This window comes from Diadema antillarum, unplaced genomic scaffold (genome assembly GCF_040938485.1).
Source record: "Diadema antillarum isolate AM-2024a unplaced genomic scaffold, OU_Dant_1.0 scf00000119, whole genome shotgun sequence".
In the NCBI taxonomy this organism is placed as follows: domain Eukaryota; kingdom Metazoa; phylum Echinodermata; class Echinoidea; order Diadematoida; family Diadematidae; genus Diadema; species Diadema antillarum.
Window position 1 is genome coordinate 501,616 of NW_027271008.1, and position 22,325 is coordinate 523,940.

A 22,325-nucleotide genomic window follows, 5' to 3' on the forward strand; every position below is an offset into this window, starting at 1 on the left:
AGGCCGAAGAGGAGGAAAATAAAGATAAAAAAAGGAAAAAGCATGCTCGGTGTGATTTATCATAAAGTGTCAGGTCTATCCCGGGTCTCTAGACCAACATTAGAGAGTGGTAACTTTGAGATTGTAAAAGTTACAGGGCGAGGACATAGAGATTTGAATTAAAATTTCCTAAACCAAAGAAATATATTTATATATATTTTTCATGTTTGTTTTGGGGTTGCCTGTTGGTTTGTTTTCTTTATTTTCTTCGTGTGGCTTCTCGTGTACAAGGACCACAGGAATGTGTGGATTTGGGGTCGGGGCAGGTAGGGATTCTGTCCTATTGATGCACTCTTGCTAAGATGAACTCGGTTATAGCGAAATTACGTTACAACGAAGTAAAAATTTAGGTCACGAAATTATCATCAATACCAGTCTAGATGGTGCAAAATTCGCTCACAGCAAACATGGTAATAATGAAATTCCTTCATGTATAATGAAGCCATTTCCAAGCTTCATTGATAAACCAATCGTTATGATTATTTACTATTTTTGTTGCCATGACAAAGTGCATTGTTTCTTTTTTATGACATCATTCGTGCATATACTTAATATTATATTTGAAAAAAAAATGCCCTGATCAGACGAATGAAAGACATATCGACAACTTGTACTGCTTTGAATCATGTTCTCTTTTTCTTTTCTTTTTTTGTTTGATGATAGAAATAAATAAACTATCGAATTGAATTGAATAAAGAAAACATGAAAAGTTTGCTCTGTTGTGAGGTAATGCAGATCCCATACGAAATTAAATAGCAGAAGAAATATTTACAGATCTCCGGCATTTCCATGAGCGAACACTTTACATTTCAATGTGTTTATAAAGAAATCACTCAATTCGCTGTCAGTGCCACACACCATTCCGAGGAGAACTTGTGTTTTATAACCCATATGTTCCGAAGATTTGCTATTCCGAAAGACGCACATTACATAATACTTTTATTGATGTTCGATAACCTGAAAAAAAAAGGGTACATTATTATGGTAATTTGTGGCGCTGTTCCGAAGGTTCGTGAATCCAAAATTGAAACAAGGTTCATTAATCCATAAATTAATCAAAGTTATTTATTCTGTAGGTTCTATAGTCCAGGGATGAAATAAGGTTTGTCAATCAGAAAGTGCAAAAAACAAAAGAAAAAGAAAAGAAAAGTGAGTATTGATAAGCCTCCAGAATTACAAATCTCATTTCACTCTCAGAAGTATGAAAATATAAAGGGAATTCTACAAAAATTCCTTTTTCATGAAAATTACACATTCCATCAACTTGATACTGCAAGGGTAGCAATTATTCCCGCTGTTTTCTGAAATCGGTTAGTCAAGTCCTCTTTCATTATGCCAGAAAGGTGAATTTTTGTGGAATTCCCTATATATTTTCTTTATATTGTTGTCCAAACATGACATTATAATCTCTAATAGTCTCCTCATCCAGTGGTTTTAACACCAAAACTTTAAAAATTCATATCTTTTGCATTGATTGTCCGATTTTCCTCAAACTTTCACTGATGTGTTCTATTAATAGTGTTGCCGCTTTCACTCAATCCACATTTCTCTTCGGGTTTGGATTTCCATATCAAATTGATGAACAAACAAACAAATCAGCAAAAGCAAACAATAAAGCACAAAACAGCTTTTAAAAATGGTGAGACGCCAGGTTATAGCATAATCAGATGGATAACAGGTCTCATTAGTGTCCATGGTAATCATCCCAATCAATTGACAGCTCTCTCTATGACATAACGCCACTGATCTCCACTTCAAGATGTAGAGATATGTGTAAAGCACACAATGAGGTTATACTCACCACTGAAATAGGGCTCACACCTGTAAAATATAATAGAATATCCCTGATCGCATCACAAAATCATATCAAAGATACTAAAATAAATAAATGAAGAACAAGATTCATTAAGAATCAGAAAAAGCAGTTTGGCAGAAACTGAATAGCTGGAGATATTGAGTAGGAACAATATTTCTACAAACTGCATTTTGTTTGGAAGATGAAAGCGTTTCTACATGGAATATTTGAAGGGACTACAGGCTGTATATTTGATTGGGCACATGTACAGAAAAAAAAGATATACATATATATATATATATATATATATATATATATATATATATATATATATATATATATATAGTATACATATTAGTCTGGTTTTGCGAACCCTTGGACAGAGTTTGAGCTGAAAAACCCCCCTTGGAAATTTGATGGATGAAAGGGTATACCTCACTTTTTTAGGTTACTGAAGATGAAATATCCTATTTCTCTCAGCTATTTTACAGATTTTTATTTTTTTACTTTGAATTTTAACATATGTCATTTTGGGGAATTATTTACCTCTGTGAGCCCTGTAACCTCTTTGATAGCACAAAATCTGCATAATTATTATGTACAGAAAAGTCAAAAGAGGGCGCTATTTGTAATACCAGTAAAACACCAGTGCCGTATGTAACTCTTTCTATACGGCACTGACCAGTAGGCCTACCAGTTCTGCAGCAGGATCTATAACTCTGCTCCAGTGCTTTGCTGGTCAAGCATACAAGCAGGAATCAGAATATATATATATATATATATATATATATATATATATATATATATATATATATATGTATGTATATATATATATATATATATATATATATATATATATATATATATATACAGACATCAAAGGACTTAACCACAACATGGCGGGGCGGTGCAAGGACAGTAAATCTATTGACAGGGCGAAGGCTTGATGATTAAAGGGGTGCTACCCAACACCAGCCACGTCTATATGTGCAAGATTTGCTGTCAATATATATATATATATATATATATATATATATATATATATATTTACAGACACATGGACAGTGATGTGAACACTATATTCATTGTTCCTAATTGGTCCATTTATGACTTTCCCTGAGTATGTAAACACGTAAACATGTTGGATGATTGTTGCTCACGAAAAAAAAAAAAAAAAAACCAAACAAAACAAAACACACAAACACCATAAAAAAGAAGAAGCAAAAACCAACATTACAACCATAATATTTAATAGCAAAAGAAAAGAAAATAGGACATAACCTTTACAATAGGGATATGGGAGATAATTATCATAGACTCACTACTCTCACATATGGAATGGGAGCAAAATGGTCACTAAATATTATATTTTACAACAAATTAAACCAAGAACAATAAACACTTTACAGAGAATTTCTTTAATGGTAATATATCATGTGTATTATAAATTACCAATCACCATTATTACTTTATCAGGCGTTGTTAAATAAACTCCTGACCAAAGAGTACGGCCCAATGTTTTTTTATAAGTTTTTAAAACAAACTAGCTGAAATGCTCTCAGTTATTTCAGGGTAGTGCCCCAAAAGCCATATTCCTCTCTCATTCGATTTTCTTTTTCTCACTGTTTTGACGCCCCTTCTGGTCTTCATTCCTTGGCCACACTATAATTATTTTAAAGTTACACCAACGACTGAATGTATGACTTAGTTGTCCCCTACTGTGATAAATCTCACTGATATTCTGTTATATCCGATAGCTTTAATGCAAATAAGTCGCAATTATAAATCCCGGTGATAAAGCAATTGGCCTAGTATATTCAGTGAGGTGGCCCAAACACAACTGAAATCTTAAAAACACAATTTGTATTACTAGTACATCATTCACTGCCACATGCAATCAAAACCAACAATCTAATGTGACGCAATGCAATTCTTTTTTTTTTAATGTACAAATTGTATTTTTTCGACTTGTACGATAGGTACAAAAAATAGGGATAATGTGACTTGTATGAAGACTGAACGAAATAAAATAAAATGAACGAATCCGCCTACCGCTAAGACTAATTTGTTGCAGCCTCAGGAATATCAGCGAGCGTAGTCACAATATCAGACAATCAGGTGATAAGTTTCAGAAATATCAACTTTCCTATGTGATTACACAGTGGTAAGTAGAATTGATAGAATCATTGTATTTATGATATTATTTTGCACGGAAATTTCCGAACAATCAATGTCTGAGGGGCTGTAGACAAAAGGGGAAGTGTGTAATTTTGCGATTCAACCACGAGCCATCCGACATAGCCGTGTTGGCTGGGTACGCACCAGATCCGTGTGTCGTAGTGCTGGGGTGCTTGCATGCTATGTGACGAGTGTACGATGCATGTGTGTGTATGTGAGGTTGTATTGGTGTGTTGTGTGGATCTGAGACATGCTGGCAACAGCGCGTTAGCGCAAGGGAGTTCATGAGGGAAAAGGCATGGTAAAGCAGCGCACAGCTAGCTAGCTAGGCAGCACGAATTTTTGTTCGAGAGCGAGGCTGGGCGGCTATCCCAAGGTTCGCTCAGGGGATAAGGCAAAAAACCTGAGATGTCAAATGTACTATTCTCACATGCCATGCTTTTCCTAGAGTCTGGAATTCTTAAAACTACATTCTCGACAACACTCTGTCATGTCTAGAATCGATGTAAATTGCATAACTGTCGTTCGTCCCTTGTGTTTTGTTAGTCGAGGTTCACTCCATCCAGCCTGCTGTGTCATGTGTACTGTACCTGCCCTGGCCAGATGTGACCCCTTCCACCCCCACACAGTGTGTACAAGTGAAACTTGAATGATTATGATTAAAGGTACTGTTTACCATTGCAGGGCTGCCAACTCTCACGCATTGAGCGTGAGACTCACGCAATTCAACCAATTTTGACTGTCTCACTCTGATAAACGAAATCTCACGCTAAACCCCCTAAATGGACTGTACATGACTACAAAAATAAATATATCTCTAAATTCTCTGATATTCCGAATATCGATATGCCCAAGCCCAAAATGTCGAGATTTTCCAGCGCGGTGTAAAGCTTAACCAATAATAATCGTTTTCGGTTCGCGCGCAAGGACGAGCTATTGGATTACGATTGGCTTCTACCTATACCACGTGAGCGTAGCTTGTACTTTTGGCAAATTACAGTACATGTATGGCTATGACTTGTGCTTTACATCGCTTTACATACACTGACTGTGTACGTAGTACGTACGTACGTACGTAAGGCCGCACAGCAGGCCGCCAGGTGCTAGCCAGGAGGTCGCTCCGCTCCCTCGCAGTGTCTCACGCCAAACTCTCACTCAAGTTTGGCAGCCCTGCCATTGGGAGCAGTGTCCAGTGATTTTAAGAAATGTTCGAGATATCACAGATGCATTTATAGGTCAGTTGTATCACAAAACATCCTACCATGTAAAAATTTTGCAATATTCTAAAAGCCTATTTGAAGATATATTGAGGAGATATCACTATTTTTCTCAAAGGCAGTGTATACAACCACACGCGTACACGTGTCTTTACCATCCAGCCACACAAGTGTGGCTGTAGCCATGGCTAGAGTCGCTGGATACAGCCACACTCGTGGACGCGTGTGTACATACCACACACACGGAGTAGCTCCATTGCGTAGCGGGGAACACGCTGTGTGTGGCCACTTCAACACGCGATGAGTTCCCCGCTATCTAATAAAGCCCCCCGTATGTGTGTGCAACATGTATACACACGTCCACACGCGTGTGGTTGTATACACTTCCTTTCTCAAACCATAACTGTAACGTTAGACGGTTTAGTCTACAAGTAGAAACATGCTTTTTATAACTATTGTTTGCATTTTGTATATTTAACAATACTTAACAATATTATACCGTTTCAAATTTTTACATTTTTTTTTTCTAGCCCTACTAAACTCACATTTTAGAACTATTCTGAAGCACTAAAGTTGGGTTTTTGTTTCATCTGCAAATGGTAAATAGTGCCTGTAAGTATGAAGGGATAGCGTGCACTTAGGTGCGTCAAGGTCTACTTTTTGCACCTAAGCTATCACTTTTTAATGCTAAGATTCGGTGTAGGATGGATGTGTTTGAGATATGATTATGTTACGGTTTGACTTTTTACTGATAGTAAAATCTATACAACATAATTTCAAGTTTCACTTTTGACAGTTTTGAATTTATTTGTTGTCCATGTGAGGATATTTAGACAAGGGCCAGGAGCTGTACAAACACTACAGATCTTCTTGGCAAAAGTACAAGATACTTTTGCTCAAGTGCTTTGAAGTCATGAGGGATTTGCTAAACTTGAGCTTGTGCCGACTTGTGAAATCACAGTTCATTGACATTGACACTACTTTTCAAGAAACATGTCTTCAAATTACCATTGGAGGTGGAATACTTTTACATTGTAAATCAAAGTTTATGAATGCCTGAAGTTGTGATCTAGATGATTTAGAACACATTGTGGTAGTGATCCCGAAGTGTATTTTCAGTCATACTCGATGAACCCCCCTCCCAAAAGATTTTTTTTTCTGTGTGTGTTCTTTTGTTATTGTTTTTTATATTTCATGTACATTTGAAATTTAATACCTAGCCCAAGTATTGTAGATGCAAAATGGATTGTCTTGTGTTGCAAATATGTGGCTGCTTTAGCTACAACTCTAAGTAATCTTAAAACTAATGAAAAAAAAAACAACAACCCAGCAACAGAACAACAACCCAACAGCTTCAAAGCATCAAAGACCATGTTCCCCCCCCCCCATCTTTCTTTTTTAGTCAAGAAGATGAAGGAAATAGGAAATAGAAACTGTCAAGGTCTGAGAATGTTCCAGTTCCTTTGCAATTGTCATTAGTATGTTGTCAAGGTACAGCTGTACATCTCTATCCCATATTGTCACACCACATCAATACATATTATGGCAATTACACATACAATATATTATCACAAATTATTGTATTATAAAGATCCTTTACTTATACTTCACTTCACACTGTCGTTAATGAGAAAGATAGTTTTCTGCAATGTTGCAGTGAGATTTCTGTTTGTACAGTAAATCATTACTGCTGTCGAGTAGAATTAGACAATATTAGGCTTTTATTTATTAACTTTAAATGCAAGTGTACTTTGTGCTTCAAAATTGGTAGTTCCTTGAGAAAAATTGGATATAGTGTACATGTCCATTGGTTGGACTCTTTACTCCAATACATATGTGCATGTATATTTGCTTAGTTAGTCACTGTATTACAGTATTTGGGCTGTTTATATTTTCAGTATTTTTTTTTTCTAGTTTTCAATTTTGATTTGTATATTTTAGCTAAACCATCTATGGCTCTGAATGTATTCCAGAAAATGCAGTTTGCAGCCCTGTTTGTGCTTTTGTTTCAGTATGTCTGCCAGTCATTAAAGTAGAATATACCCTGTAAAAGGATCGCATTGAGCCAGGTTCAATAGCGATGGGGGAAAAAATGCAACTGATCAGTGCCTGCATTTTCTCTGTTACTCAGACTCTTCTTATGGATATCATTAGGATAAGGTTACTAGAAGAGAATGTGATATTTGTGCCATGTATCAAATCTAAATGAGAAAAAAAAAATGTATGAGAAAGCTGGTGTGAGGAATTTTTAAAGTGCTCTATGATTACTGCATCTCATCTACAATCCCCTAAATATAAATGTATAATGCTTGATATAGCATTTAGATGATCTCAGCTTTTTAAGCTTGTGTACAAATGTCTATATTGATATTTCTTGATCTGTTGCTGTGGTGTCACAAATGCTATTCAATATGATATGTTATGCTTTCCTTTTCTAGTACCCTCCTTTAGGCCCATTCACATACTCCTGAATACTGTTGTCTCAAGGGTTGATTTTTTTGCAATGGTATGTGATTCTCCTGATTCTTGTTTCATATGGACGCACCAATATCAGTGATTACTGTGATATACCCTGCATCATGAGGCGAAAATCAGCCCATCTTAGTTTATTTGTTTGTTTGCTTTTTTTTTTGGGAGGGGGGTTGTTTTTTTTTTAGCCCTTGTAATTTTTTGCCTTACTCATAGTGTATTTAAATGGCATGCAAATAAGTTCTTTATTTGTTGTTGTTTTTATGTTTGTTTGTTTTTTGTTTGTTTGTCTGTTTTGTAACTCCAAGATGCAACTTGCTGCCTGAGGCTAGGATTGAGGGTGCTCGGATCGTATCCTGGTTTTTGTGGAGGCATGTCCAGTTTTGGGCTTTGCTTGGCTTGCAACAAAGTCATTTCTTTCTTTCTTTCTTTTTTTCTTTACGATGATTGAAAAGAGGTAAATGAAGGTTTTGCATCATGATACCAAAACAGATGGCTCGTACATGTGTGAATGAGTTTTGCAATAGAGGTAGTGATGTTCTAGTTGTGATAATGTTACCATTGAGTTCAACATTTCCTCCCCATTAGGATCATTACGTCCTTGGATTTTTTCCCCTCTTTGTAATGCCCTCACTATGTAAAACTGAATTCACACACTACCATCCTTATCTGCTCAGTGCACAAATTCTAACCAAATGATAAACTTTCTATCAAACTTTGTATCGTGTTACAGTATCAGGTTTTTTTCCCTCTCTCTCTCTCTCTCAGTGCAAATGAGGGGATGGGAGTATCGTGTAAAATGAAATGGACATTTTCCTTCAGTATTAAAGTAGATGATGAATTTACAGATATTGCCAGTGTGTACATGTATCATTAATTATTAAGCAGGAGGTAGCAATACTTAAAAGCAATGTACAGACTGTACATTGTATTTCTATCTTCTACAGTGTACATGTATACAAGCAGGCTTGTTGTCTGATGATGCACATGAGGAAATTGCTAAGATGTAGTACACAAATAAGTTTTTATCATGACCAAGCATTGCATTCTTGTGACCTGAAAACTGAACTCTCTCAGATGGGGATTACTTGAGTTTTTTTTTAAGGTCGGCGGAATGCCAAGAATGCCACATCGACCACATTTAAAGTAAGAATTTGATTAAAATCATAGCGTAATGTGACCAAAAAGTCAATAAACAGTGATGTTCAGTACACTTATGCTTTAAATAAATATTAGGTGCAGTAGGAAGTTATGAATGTGTTAAGATTTCTTATTCAAATGTAAGTGTAGTGTGTAATGACTTTCAGTACTGCTGGTAAGTACAAAGATTAATGTTCACACACACACACAAAAAAGATGCTTAGCGTACCCTTTGTAACCAGTAGTCACAAGAGATATGAAGCTGTTGAGGGTAGAATTAGTTCATACAGATGTATAAACCTACACATGTACAGTATTATGTGATATTGTTTTCAAGGGATTAATCATAAAGGCAAGTTAAAGTTGCCTTCATTAAACTGTAAAAGTGGAAATTTCCTCACAATTAATGTAGGGCACTATTCCAATTACAGTTAACATCACTTGTCTTTCTACATAAAAAGTAATTTTGCAGATAGGGTGTTTGTGTACATATTTTGATCCGAAGTATCACAAAACAATTGTTGCATGTTATTTTTGTGCTAGTTCCATAGAAGTTTAGCGATATCTTGCCTTGGGGACAGCAATGCATTTGTGATATGAGCGGGAGGCAATGTAATTATTTATTTTGTGGATAGTACATGTAGTTGAAAATGAAAACACTGTGAAATATACCATGTGAAATATTGTGTGCAGAACGAGTCTCGGTAAACACACCTATTCACTGCAAAGTTAGAATGGCTTTTATTGTTGGAGTAGGAATTGAGCAGATATTCAAGATTACTAGTGTGTTTCAAAAGTTAGAAGAATGATAAAACAATGTGTTTTAGTGGTTTAAAAAAATTCCACCAACTCCTCAAAGGATTCTAGGGAATTCTACTCTATCTCAGTGATTAAAAAAAGAAGAAGATAAATAACACTAACAAAATGTCTGCACCTGTGTTAGATGCATCCGAATAGAGGTGAATTTGTATGCATCAGTGATCACTGGGTTCAAAATGCAACACAATAATGTGCACACAAGTAGCCAGCGCAGGACATCATGCTATTTAGATTCTACTGTAGAAACCAGATAGTATTTCCAGCCGTCAATTTTATATCAAGTGCTCCTGATGTGAAAGCTTTACAAAGCTGCACTGTGTATTACATGTATAAGAGAGTGGTACACAGTGCTATTTTCAGCACATGAGACTGTTCATCTGTGTTCCCCAGTGGCAGGTTGAACCAAGTGGTGGGGATAAGGGTGGAAACACAACATAATTCTCGCCAGAGTCATAGGTCAACTTTTGCATGTGTGCGATAAAAGCCCCAGCAAGAATGTGAGATGCATATCTGGCCCGAGCCTGGACCGCTTGTTAACTGTACTGCAGGAATCCTATAAAGCAATGCAGCTGGTGGGAATAATGAGAGATTTGACCCAGGTCTCACAAATACCTCCGAACATCCAATGTATGGGCCCCACTGTCCTAGGGGAGGAGAGGGCATTGTAGACACCTTGTACGATTTAGCCCATACCATATTATGAGCACTGCAATTTCTGTGTCGAAGTATACTATCATTCGCAGACCCGCTATGCTGCTGTACACCTCTTGTGCAGAGTACATCTTCACCTTTCTTAGTATTAATGCAGGATGATGATAGTCGCGCTGATGGCAACCACACAAATAAAGATTTAATGCAATTGATAATTTTGATAATGATGGTACTTACATATAGTATGACCACTGAGCTCAGTATACTGTAAACGGTAACATACATTGTGATTTCAGTGTTTATGACATTGTGAAATTTTGTAGGCCTTCAGGTAACTCTTTCGTAAAATAAGCTCCTGAACCCACCATGTTCTGAAAAGAGTAATGACCCCTATAACAACATTGACTGTGGAAAAAAGGTAGATTGACTTTGCAAACCTGTACATTTGAAATACTGGCATGTCGTACTTATAAGCATGGATTGGTAAAGCAGTTCGAACTGCATTTGTGGACTTTTATGCTAGCTGATGTTGTAGAAGATATGGTAATGTATAGTTCAGCTTTGTCTTCAAGCGTAGACCGCTTGATTTCCTGCCTTATTTAGGTTACAAAAAAATCATCAACAGGTGAGCAAACTCTGCTTTCATATTTTTTTTTTCTTCACTGATCAGAAGCTGGAAAAGTAAACACCCATGTTTTTTATCCATTTGGTATGGGAATTTCCAAAGATCCACAAATTTGATGACATTTAAAGTCATTAGGAAGTCATTATTCCCTGTTTGAAGTAGATTAATTCAACCATGCTATTATGAGGAGTCTATTTAAAAACGTGACAAAGGTTTGTGCCCTCTGGGCATACAGTGAACTTGCCAATGATTACTGGTCCGCATGTTCCTCTTCATGCTGAAATACTTAGCAGTGCAGAGATTGATTAGGTGTACTGTACATGACATGTTTCATAACAAACTGTACATCCTGTTCAATACTCATGATATATGTACCTCCTGACCACAATATTGTACTCATTAGAACTTGCCAATCTTTCTATGAGTTTTATAAGTGTAGGACTTTCTCTTCTTCTTCTTCTTCTTCTTCTTCTGCTTCTTCTTCTTCTTCTTCTTCTTTTTCTTCTTCTTCTTCTTCTTCTTCTTCTTCTTCTTCTTCTTCTTCTTCTTCTTCTTATTATTATTATTATTATTATTATTATTATCATTATTATCAGTATTGTATTATTACGTACATGTATTACCAGTATGCTATCATATCATTACAGATTACCATTGCCAATGTCACTCTTTTATATTGAGGCAGCCAAATATAGAATGTGTAAATGTGAATACTGTGTACAATGTAGGCCTATGTCATTGTCATCCTTATTGTGTGTGTGTGTGTGTGTGTTTGTTTGTTTGTGTGTGTGTGTGTGTGTGTGTGTGTGTGTGTGTGTGTGTGTGTGTGTATTTGGTTTCATCCATGTTGGTACAAAATAATTGAAAACTGTGACAGGCCTGAATTTCTTACTTTTTGTTCCTGTTTGGATTTTGATGGTCATGGGAGAAAGGGAATTGGTTCACCTCTATAAGATGACCTTAATAGAAGTTAAAGGAACAGACCTGCCTTTTCTATCCCAAGTTGTGTTTTGGTTAGGAGTACTGTAGCTCTTGAAAGAACATAAAGTTAAAAACTAGTACATTTTGTAAGTATTTTGCACATGGTGGGGGCGGGTTCACATGGAATTCAAGTCGATTTTGAAAGTTAAGATAAACTTTAAATTATGATATGCTGCATATGTGTCTTCAATGATATAACTTCCGAATGAAAATGAAAAACTTTTTTAATGCAGCAGCCATCTACAATAGTATGCAAAATAAAAGAAGTGGCTGAGGAATATGTAAATTTTGATAACAATATGAAGTGGATTCTGAAAATATTTTGAAAAGTGATTTAAAGTAAACAGGAAAATTAGTGGCATACATGTACCATTATTTTAGTATAGTTGATCTTAACTTTTAAGACTGACTTAAATTTTCAAAGCGAAGCTCCCCCTGGTTTAATAGGCAGCTGTTGAGGAGTTTATATTTAATAGGGTATTTGCAATCAAAGCTGTACGTAAAAGATCGAAATGGAAGTTGATTAATTCTCACGAGGCACACTAGATGAACATCTGTTGTCAGTGAAGATGTTTAATAACTTTTTTTAAAAGATATATTTGAAGGTATAAAACAAATTATCAGATGCACTATTTCTAGCCTCCAGGGAAATTATACGGATTCCTCATTGACGAAAAATGCACAAATTTCTTCAGAGCTGTGCCCCCCAGAATAGTGCTATTCCTGTCACCTTTGAATCCATAATTTCAACTAGAGGCTCTCAGTACGTATTTGTTAATTATGTTCACTAGAGTCTTCTAAACCATGTTCATGTAGAAAGTAAGTGAAATTAGAATTAGGGGAAATTCAATTTACTGGCTAGAGACTCGTAGAGTGTAAAAAAAAAAAAAATAAATAAATAAATGATGAAGCTCCTTGGGTATCCTGTGAGTAGAATAGGCCCTACTGTAAAGAGTGGTCAGGCGTATGCCATGTAAACTGTGATTGACACGGCACCGCTGCTCTATTATTAGGTGATCAATGCAAAGCAGTTACCTTGTACACTGCTCCCATAAGTCATTGATCTTGTTCATGATTGATGGAGGCTTAATACAGGCAAGTGCACACTCATAATCGCAGAATATCTCACAAGAGTATGAATCCTTGGTGCACAAATTTTGCCTCTATTGAAAAAAAAAAAAAAAAATAGCATTGCTGCTTGCTTCTCTCCGAACATTGATTTGAACCGTTCCTGTCTCAGTGAAAACAGGCCCTACTTGTTCAGTTTCGCCCTTGGTTGTGGGCCTTTTTAAACTCATGCATGTAAATGCAGAGCTTTTAGCCATAATGGTGTGAATCACTGCGGGGCACGCTCTTTCACCCTTTTGCTGGTGCAAATTTGACAAGAAATTACTCCACATTGTCTGAATAGTTAATGAGTTCCCCCTTCATGCCATCCATAATCCCAAGGTCTTACGTTTTCTGATTGGAGAAGAGAGGGAGGGAAAAGGAAGGAAAGGAAATGGAAAACTTGATTGAGAGAAGAATAGAGAGAGATAGTACAGTGAATGGCTAGTGAAGCAAGTTCAGTGGAAATGTACCATATATACCAGTCGGTGTTAGAAAGAATTTGAAGACCAGCAGCTAAACTTGTAATGACTGTAGGTCATATATAATGATTTCATTGTTTTGTCTGCTTTTAACATTATAATCTTTTTTTTTCTTCTGATATTGTTGCTGCATTTTGAAAAAAAAATAAATCTTTGTGTATAAGATTTCATCATTATCATTTTTTTTGTTGTTGTTGGCATTGTTGTTATGTCTTGCTTTGAATATGATAGCATTATTCTGTGCCATTCTCGTTTACCATTCTTGTGTACAGTGATAGAAGCCCCGTTTTAACAGAGCCTTTCAAACTAGAGTTACCTTGGCAATGTCCGGGTAACAGCAGGGTAATCTTTTGTTGACCCTGCCTGTTAAAAGGGTGCCCACAAAATGTTGCTCGGACATTGTCGCGGTAAGTTTTGTCAAATTCTACCCTAGCATAACCCTGACATTACTGCAATACTACCCTGACCACCCTTCTACATCATGTGTTAGAATGCAACTGCGGTAATATTGCTTTGATACACTAAAAAATGATAAAAACTGACTTTGTAAGTTTGAAGCCCACTACCACAAAATTGGAATGAGCACACACAAAAAGATAGAATTCATCCATTTCATATTTTGGTAAGAGATAGTATTAGTAATGGAACTTTTTTTTTTCAGGGGTGGGGGGGGGGGGGGAAGGACTTGGCAAAATTACCTCAATTGTGTATTTTATTCCACAAAATGACCAGTGTGTGCAATCAAGGCCATGAAATTTAGAATTGCCCTACCTTTTCACAATGATATGAAAAATAACTTAAAAAAAATATAAATTACATTAAGTAGGTTTCAATTACATCAGACCAAAATTCGAAAGTAGAATTCGGGACAGTAATGTACTAAGTGTTCCACGCTCCCATGTTTTTGCGGCTACAATGTTATGTGAAAGCCCACATTGTTTCCATCGTGTTGTACGATCTGGTTTCAGTTTTGCCAGCATCCATGATGAAAAAGGAATGTGAATGAACATCAATTACATTCGGTCATTGCAGCTCGTACTGTGCCAGTACTGCTTGAATTGAATTATTATCCAGACTCTACACCCATGCACTTGAACTTTCAAGGGGATTTTACAGAGCCTTGGAGATTATTGCATCATGATACATACCCATGCTGATCATGCAGTAGGAAAACACTCTAGCCGGGTATATCCTTCTATGATTTCTGCCAGACAGTGAGAGGAGACCCTCAGTGACCCAGTGACATTCTGTGCAAGCGTTTGACCTCCTGGCAGTCTGCCAACCTGATGCCCAATCCTGGTTTCGACTTGCTTTGTTCTTGTGTTTGATGTGCTCTTGACCACTTACTGTACTGTAAGAAGCGAGTAGTTATAATGCCCTCCCCCCCCCCCCCCCCCATTTGAGTATTAGTTTTCATAGTGAAACATAACTCTCTGAATAATTCAAGTATCTGCTTTTGATGAAGTCTATCAATACTTACTGTACTGTAAGAACCAAGTAGTTACTATAATGCCTCCCCCCTCCCATTTGAGTATTAGTTTTCATAGTGAAACATAACTCTCTGAATATTTCAAGTGTCTGCTTTTGATGCAGTCTATCAATACTATGTTTGTGTTTGTGTTACTTTGAATGTCAACAGAGCTAATGCAGCGGAATTCAGAGTGGACTTTGCTAATTACTTCCACCAAGGAAGTTATGTTTTTGTGCCAGCATTGGTTTGTCTGTTTGTCTGTCTGTCAGTCTGTCTGTCTGCAAAGTAATTCAAAAAGTTATCAGCAGATTTGAATGAAATTTTTCTGGAAATGTCGAAAATGATAGTCCTGAGGAACATAGCGGATGATTAAATTTTGGCAGTGGTCTGTATATGTCCACGTTAACTATTTGTTTAATCATTGAAGGATTCTTTATCATTTGTAGGGTCCATGAAGAATGCTAGATGATGCACAAACTTTGCTTTTGCGACCCTCAAAGTCATTGCGCTTTTGGCCAGAAAGTTGGGGGGGGGGGGTGGGAAGGCAGTGACAGTCAAGGAATCTATCAATGCAGAATATGATATGAGTGTACTACTGGAAATAGCAATGTAGGTGGATATGAGCTGCTTGGTGGAGGTCTGCACTCTCTGGGTGCTTTTTAGTTTACAACTACAAATCACATCAGTTTCGTACCTATTTGATCAGTTGTGATTGGTGTTGATTAGTTTGATTAATGTCTCAGATTAAGATTTAGATTTGAGATGGGATAACTGAAGATATGTTTGGTCAAATTGATGCATTTAGACATGGGACAGAGAAGATAACCTTACATAAGAATAGGACTACACTGATGGTTTTGTTTGTAAAGAAATATCTTCAAACCAGAAATACAAAGCATCTTATTAATCAAATAATAACAAAATGTAAATCATGATGATTGGCCATACAATGTACGGTTTCCAGGGGTCATGGGTCAAATCAGTATGGTAAGCTAGGATACTGTGTAGATTACATTTTTAAATTGCTCAGAAGAAATTCTGGTTGAGAATTCAATCAAATATCTTTAACATAGTTTCATAGATTTAAAAAAAAAAATGAGATGTGTAGAATTCTTACCTTAGCTGATATGGGATACTGTGTGAATGTAATGGTGAATATCAAATTTCCATTGACTAAACAGACCACTGAAGCATCCATTTTGTTGCAATCAGAATCCATGTAGACTTGCACAAATGTATTGTATTTCATCCAGGGAAAGAGATGTTATTTTCCAACCAAGCTGTACCAGCATACATAGAGTGAGCCAGGGGCCTCTCTCTCTGTCCTATTACATCCCCAGCGGCAGAGTGTGATTAATCAGTTCACAGTGGAATAATGAAGAAATTCTTGCGTTGTTGTTGTTGTGTTTTAGCTGTGCATTATATGAGCAAAGCGGTACTACCAGCTGATGAAAAAGCATACCAGGACAGAGTGCTCTGCATGTCACTCAATCAGTAATACATCCGGCCATACATTTTCTCATTTCTGCTATGGCTCTGAGATGCTCTCTTATTATCATGCTTTCAAGCGCAGAGATCGGCAAGCTGCCGTAGATTGTGTGTAAGTGGCCATCGATGTGCTTGGTGGAAAGTGCATGATAACCCACCACCCTGAAAAAGCCCCTTCCTTCTGTCGTAGGATTCATAACCGATTGTATACCAGTGCTCGATTTTCTGTCGTCAGTTTCAAATGCAGGTTTAGTCGCTTTTCGATAGATGTATGGTTGATGATAGGCCCAAGAACTTGACCTTTAGTGGGATGTATAGTATCATAGAAGATGCCAACAATCGTACATGGTCAGACCAAGCAAAGAAGGTACACTTTATATTAGGACTGTTCTCATTGGACTTGAAAACTCGCAAAGTTAGGGTGATGTTAAAGCTCATAATTGTATACGCGTAATTCTTTTTCAACAAGTACATACACGTATGTGTATGTGGGTCAAATGAGTGAATGCAGTAATATCAGTAGAATAGAATCAGTGAAATTTAGAGGAAAATCAAACATGCAGTTCAAAAGTAAATTTGTAAAATTTTGGTGCCGCCATTGCTAGATGAGAAGACTACAACAGTTGGTGATGTCACTGCAGATCAACAATATAAAGAATTTGTGGGGAAACTTCCCCTGTAGATTAATAATGCTCAATGATCCAGCAGCCTTATATTCTTTAGAAAGGTTATTCTTGGTTGGCAACGTATACATTGTACACTAGGTTTTCCTTAGCTTACATTTTTACCCGTTGACGACGGACTGATTTTGGTACAACATGCATTTCCCATAGACACAGGCCTGCCCGAGTGTACTTGGCACTCGTCCTCAACGAGCTAAGATTTGGAAGTGTAGCCTACAATAGGCTACATGTCTGTAGAATCAGAGGTTTTTATTTTTCTTCCATGAAAATGAAATACACAATATAAGATTTTTTTTTTTTCTGCTATCAAAGTTGACATTAAACAGCTTGATCTGCACATATGTTACATGCCATCTCTGTAGGAAGGATTGTGCGAAAAAAAAGATTTAAAAAAATGAGAGAATGTATGTGAAAAGAATGGGCAACAGGTATTCTCTTCTGCTTGTCAGTGCTGAAGTATTCTTATGTGTGTGGGAGACTGCATTTTCATCCATCAACCAAGTTCATTCAAGGAGCTTGAAATATCAGTGAGCCCCTCCTGGTCTTGTTATCATTCCCCTCGTTGATCACTCCACACACTACCAGCAGTACTAGAAGGGATAAATATACCTCCCTCTGTTGGTCTCTTTCCCTCTATCCCCCTCTTTCCTTCCCTCTATTTCTGTTCCTTTCTTTTTCTCATCCCCCCCCCCCTCATCCCCTTTTTCTCAGTCTCAGTCTCAGTCTTGGTCAGTTGGTTTTTGTTAGCTGTATACTTTGATATTTTAAAGTTTTGACATTTTACCCTTCTGATTGGTTTAGTAACTCCCAGATAGCACTAACCTTTAATGATGCGGACAAAGATTATGCTCCACATGAGCCTGTCAGTATGGGCTGGTTTTGATTTGTAGGAAGCACGCTGCTTTTCATGGTGTTGAATGGGCAGCCTCATTGGAAATATGGAATGCTTTGGGTCTGGAATCCACACTAACTTGGCACTTTGCATTCTTGCCTGGCTCTTGTGGTCTCTCTCTCCCCCTTTCTCTCTTCCTCTCTCTCCCTCTCGCTGTCTGTGAGCTCTCTCTCTCTCACCACCCCCCCCCCCCCCCCCCACACTATCTGCTCTACCTTGTGTTTTCCATACAATTTGGCATCTATGGGACACTGCCTGCTTTTGTGCGCTTCCTATCCCCTGCACTGCAGGAGCGTTATTGCCCTGCATAATGGATCGCATGCATAGACAAGTGCGCTAAGCACACAGCATGTGTCTGTCCAAGCCAGTCCTTGTGCCATGTACACATAATATTCTGAAGAAAAGGGGGGTTGTTTAGGGAACCAGCACATACTCACACCCCCACTTGACAGCAGTGATATGCGCGAGCACATGCACAAATGCACATATGTATGCTCGCAGGCTATATAAGCAGTCATGAAAGGCGTTGTGACTTCAGACATATTCTTCTCTTTATTTTTTACCACTCCAAAGACAGCAATCACTGTTTATGCAGAACCAGTGGGAAATGGCCTTTCTTGCTTTGCCCAGGACATTATTGCCAATTTGATGGATGTTCGTGGGAGAACAATAACTCTATTTGTTTACATTCTGCCCTGGCATGGTGGCTGACATCAGGTGAAATGCCACTGAGCAATGAAAGCAAACATAATATAGGCAATCTCTGGTCGGTCAGTCAGTGGCAGCAACTGTAATCCTCGCGTACGATAGAATTTCAGTCGAAGGATATGTTCCTGAAGTCGTGTACAGGGCTGAAAATTGGAAATAGAAGCCAGTCAGAGCAGCACACTGTCTGAACAGTGGGGGTACTGTGGCAGGGTGTAAAAGTGGTTTATTTATGGCTCGAGTATGGTATACACTCACTGTACTATACACTGTACCTTCATCAGGACCTGTGTCCATGCTGTAACACAGTGGTTGACTGACTTTGTTGAGTGGCAGGCTTAGCAGAGGGGGGAGTTAGAGAGAGAGAATGTTTGTAAGATAAGGTAAATCTCTGCAGCTTCCCACGTTTTCCCACCCTCCCTCAGCTCAGCTCAGCTCTCTCCTTCCCATGCTCTGTAATACTCTTTGAACTACCATACCTATTTCATTTGAATGAGCCACAAGCACAAAGCAGGGCTGTAATGGGCTCACTTCGTTGGGAACTGGAAGCTCTGTGGAATTAACAGTCTGTGAGTGGAATACTCTCAAGGTGGCTTTCACAGAAGAATTTCATGGTTACCTGAGTGTAGTCTTGTTCCTTACGTGTGGATGGATATCTGTCAAGTGTAAGTGCATTCGTTTTGTCTGTAGTAACAGGATGTGACTTCGTTCTCACTGTTTTACTACGTGCACGTCGGACATGGCTAGACAGTTTACAGATGTGCTTTTGTCACAGAGGGATTGTATGGATTATGCTGTTATTGAATCCATTTTTGGTCACATTCTGTGTGAATGCTGTGTGATAGACAAGAATCGTAATTAGTATTGTAGCTGAGAACATTGTTAATGTGACATTGTACAGACTGTAACAGACAGAAGCTCTGCCTACAGTGTACTAGAGCTGGAGCATAGGCTGCCCGCTGTGAAAAGTTGCCATCAGTTTATGGGCCAACAACAGTGAAATCAACGTGAAAGTCAGTTGTCAAATTCATTGTTGCTTATGTCTATTGGTTGTTTTGTTTTTGGTGGTGGGGCCTTAAAGTTAGATGGGATAAAATGTTTTCCAGGGGAACAGAACTTTAGATTGTTTACGTTTGGAAGTAATCAGATACCATTTGGAAGGCCTGTAGCCCTCTTGTATATCATGTCTCTATGGATGTAATATTTGTTTATCGGTGTTATTGTATGTATTTGAATGTGTACATTCGTACATTTTGTATGATGCAGTATGTATTCAAACATGAACCTTTGACCTACAGTTGTTAAATTACACAGTGCATACATTGTAGACATACCATATATACAATTGTAGGTGATCATGAATCAATGATAAACTGGTTGCATTGTACCCTACATATGTCTGTAGCGATAGACCAAGAGTCACATACAACTCCATTATTTGGGAGTAGAACTGTGCAAAGGACCTCAAATGCAGTTGCCAAAAGAGCATTTGGTTGCAACTGGACATCAGCTCTTTTATATTCATTCTTTGTGTGCATCTAGCAGTACTCTGTGCTATAACATTTGAGCTACATGCATGTACACTGTCCTCAGAGCAATGCATGATGTGCGATAGGGTGTGAATACAAGCTAGAGTCAGTGTTGTGTCTGTATAAAAGGGGAATTTGTTCCAGACATCTATTGTGTGCAACACATTCATGCTGCATTGACCATCAAGTACTTTCCTTTATGATGATCTAGGAGTAGGGATTCTTGCCTCAGGCTCTTTGTCCCATCCAACATCATCGTTGTGAGCTAGTAGTCAAATTTAAAAGACAAATCTCCTGTCATTGCCACTGACTAAACAGTGATTTGCTGGTTTGAAGAATAGTGTGTCCGAGTAACAATCATTTTTGTAATGTACAGGTATCCATCTCTTTTGAAGATTAAAAGACCATTGGCAGTGCTTTGTAGATTAAGAAATATATAATCATACAGCACTACACAGTGGCCTGTACATGTATTTCAAAAGGAAAGCAATATATGGTCACCCAATATAATAAAATTGTGGAATTGACAAATCTTTGTGTAAAATTCCAGCTTTTTTCAGGCAGGTAGAGGTGTTGAGTTCTGTGCTCATTGTGTCTTCCTATTCTGTCTCTAACCAAATTTATGTGAACTAGTGTAAAACCTTGATCTTTTAGCTTTAAAACTATTTCATATTCTTTCTTGAAGGCTTGTATTTTTTTCTAAAGATTAAAATAAAAATAGCAGCACATCCTGGATTCCAGGTTTCTTAGAGGCAGCAATATTTTTCCTTCAGTCACACATGTACATTATCATAATCTTTCTAGATGATGTTAAAGTTGGACAACCTTTTTTTCTTTTCTTTTTTTGCTGGAGTGCCCAAATTATTTTGATGTTTCATGCTTCTTTACAACACCAACAGAGAAATAGTCTCCTTATTAAAGGGACTGTACAGTAGTGGTTGAGGTAGGGATTCATGTTTTGAACATTCCTAAGTGAGATGATGAAAAGCCTCTTATGAAATATGAAAGAACATGTAATTTTAAGAAGGATTCAACATTTATTTGATGAAAATTGGTTTTCAAATGGCTGAGATATCCAAAAAAGTGCTGATAATAAAAGGCGACATGCCCCAACTTTATTAGTACCTCTTTGTTTCACCTTGTTTTTGGATATCTCCGCCATTTCAAAAGCGATTTTCATCGAATAAACTTTTGATACCCCTTAGAACCGCATGCTCTGTGACATCTCATAGAGTGGTTTCTGAATATCTCACAAAACGTTAAAAGCTAAATCTTCACCTTGACCAGAACTGTACACACCCTTTAAAGTTCAAGGGAAAACCATTCCATTTATCATTCATGTGGGACTCTTTTTGCACAGGAATTCACCCTCATCAACCATACATTGACATTTTACATCAAACATAAATTGATTAGCATTTGACCATTATATTTCCTGTAAATTCAGTAGAGTTCCTTGATAATGCCTTGGGAAAAAAAATATACAGAAGTCGATAAAGGCTCAACTACACTTTGAGATATTGGGTTATGCAGGTGTATTGATATAAGAATGAGGCGTACTGCTGTATGTTTGGGCATTCGCCATCCAAGTTAATGCACCACTCCTGCGAAGGGCTTGTCAATCTCTGTATGAATCAGAGAGGCTGCATATTACAGAGAAGGAGAAACCTTTGAGCAATAAACAACCAGCCACAGAATAATTTTCCCCCTTCAGTGCTGAGGCTTTCGTCGCATCAATCTTGCAAGAGATGCGGGAGCATAGCATGAAGGATGGCCCCTTTTTATGGATAGGCGTACTGGTCGAGAACGTAGTCTCTCTTCATTTTGTTTTGTTGTTCCGTCTGTATTTTTTGTTTGTTTTCGCTATAGATACTGGAGATAGTTACAGCCACCTGTGTGTAGAGAGTGCAGCCTTGCAAAGCCATTGTTTGAGATGACCAGAGGCTGCATTCACACACATCCGAAATTAGCGGTTTGTTAAAATCGATCTTTGCACCAAGATGAGAAACCTTTAATTCATGTGTGTCGATACAGTGAAATTGGTCATTCTTGCT

The 22,325-nt window shown here is 37.6% G+C and overlaps 1 protein-coding gene across 3 annotated transcripts in view; it reads left to right on the forward strand.

Moving 5' to 3' along the window:
* Positions 1-3,913: 3,913 nt before the first annotated feature.
* Positions 3,914-22,325, forward strand: part of LOC139720006 (uncharacterized) — a 59,418-nt gene continuing 41,006 nt past the window's right edge. Inside the window, exons 1-2 of one of the 3 annotated variants that reach the window (XM_071631383.1) lie at positions 3,918-3,998; positions 4,564-4,677. The gene's annotated coding sequence lies outside the window, so the exon portion shown is untranslated. Of the gene's footprint in view, positions 3,999-4,495; positions 4,678-22,325 lie in introns of those variants that run through there. The other 2 variants (XM_071631381.1, XM_071631382.1) reach the window with 2 other exon arrangements.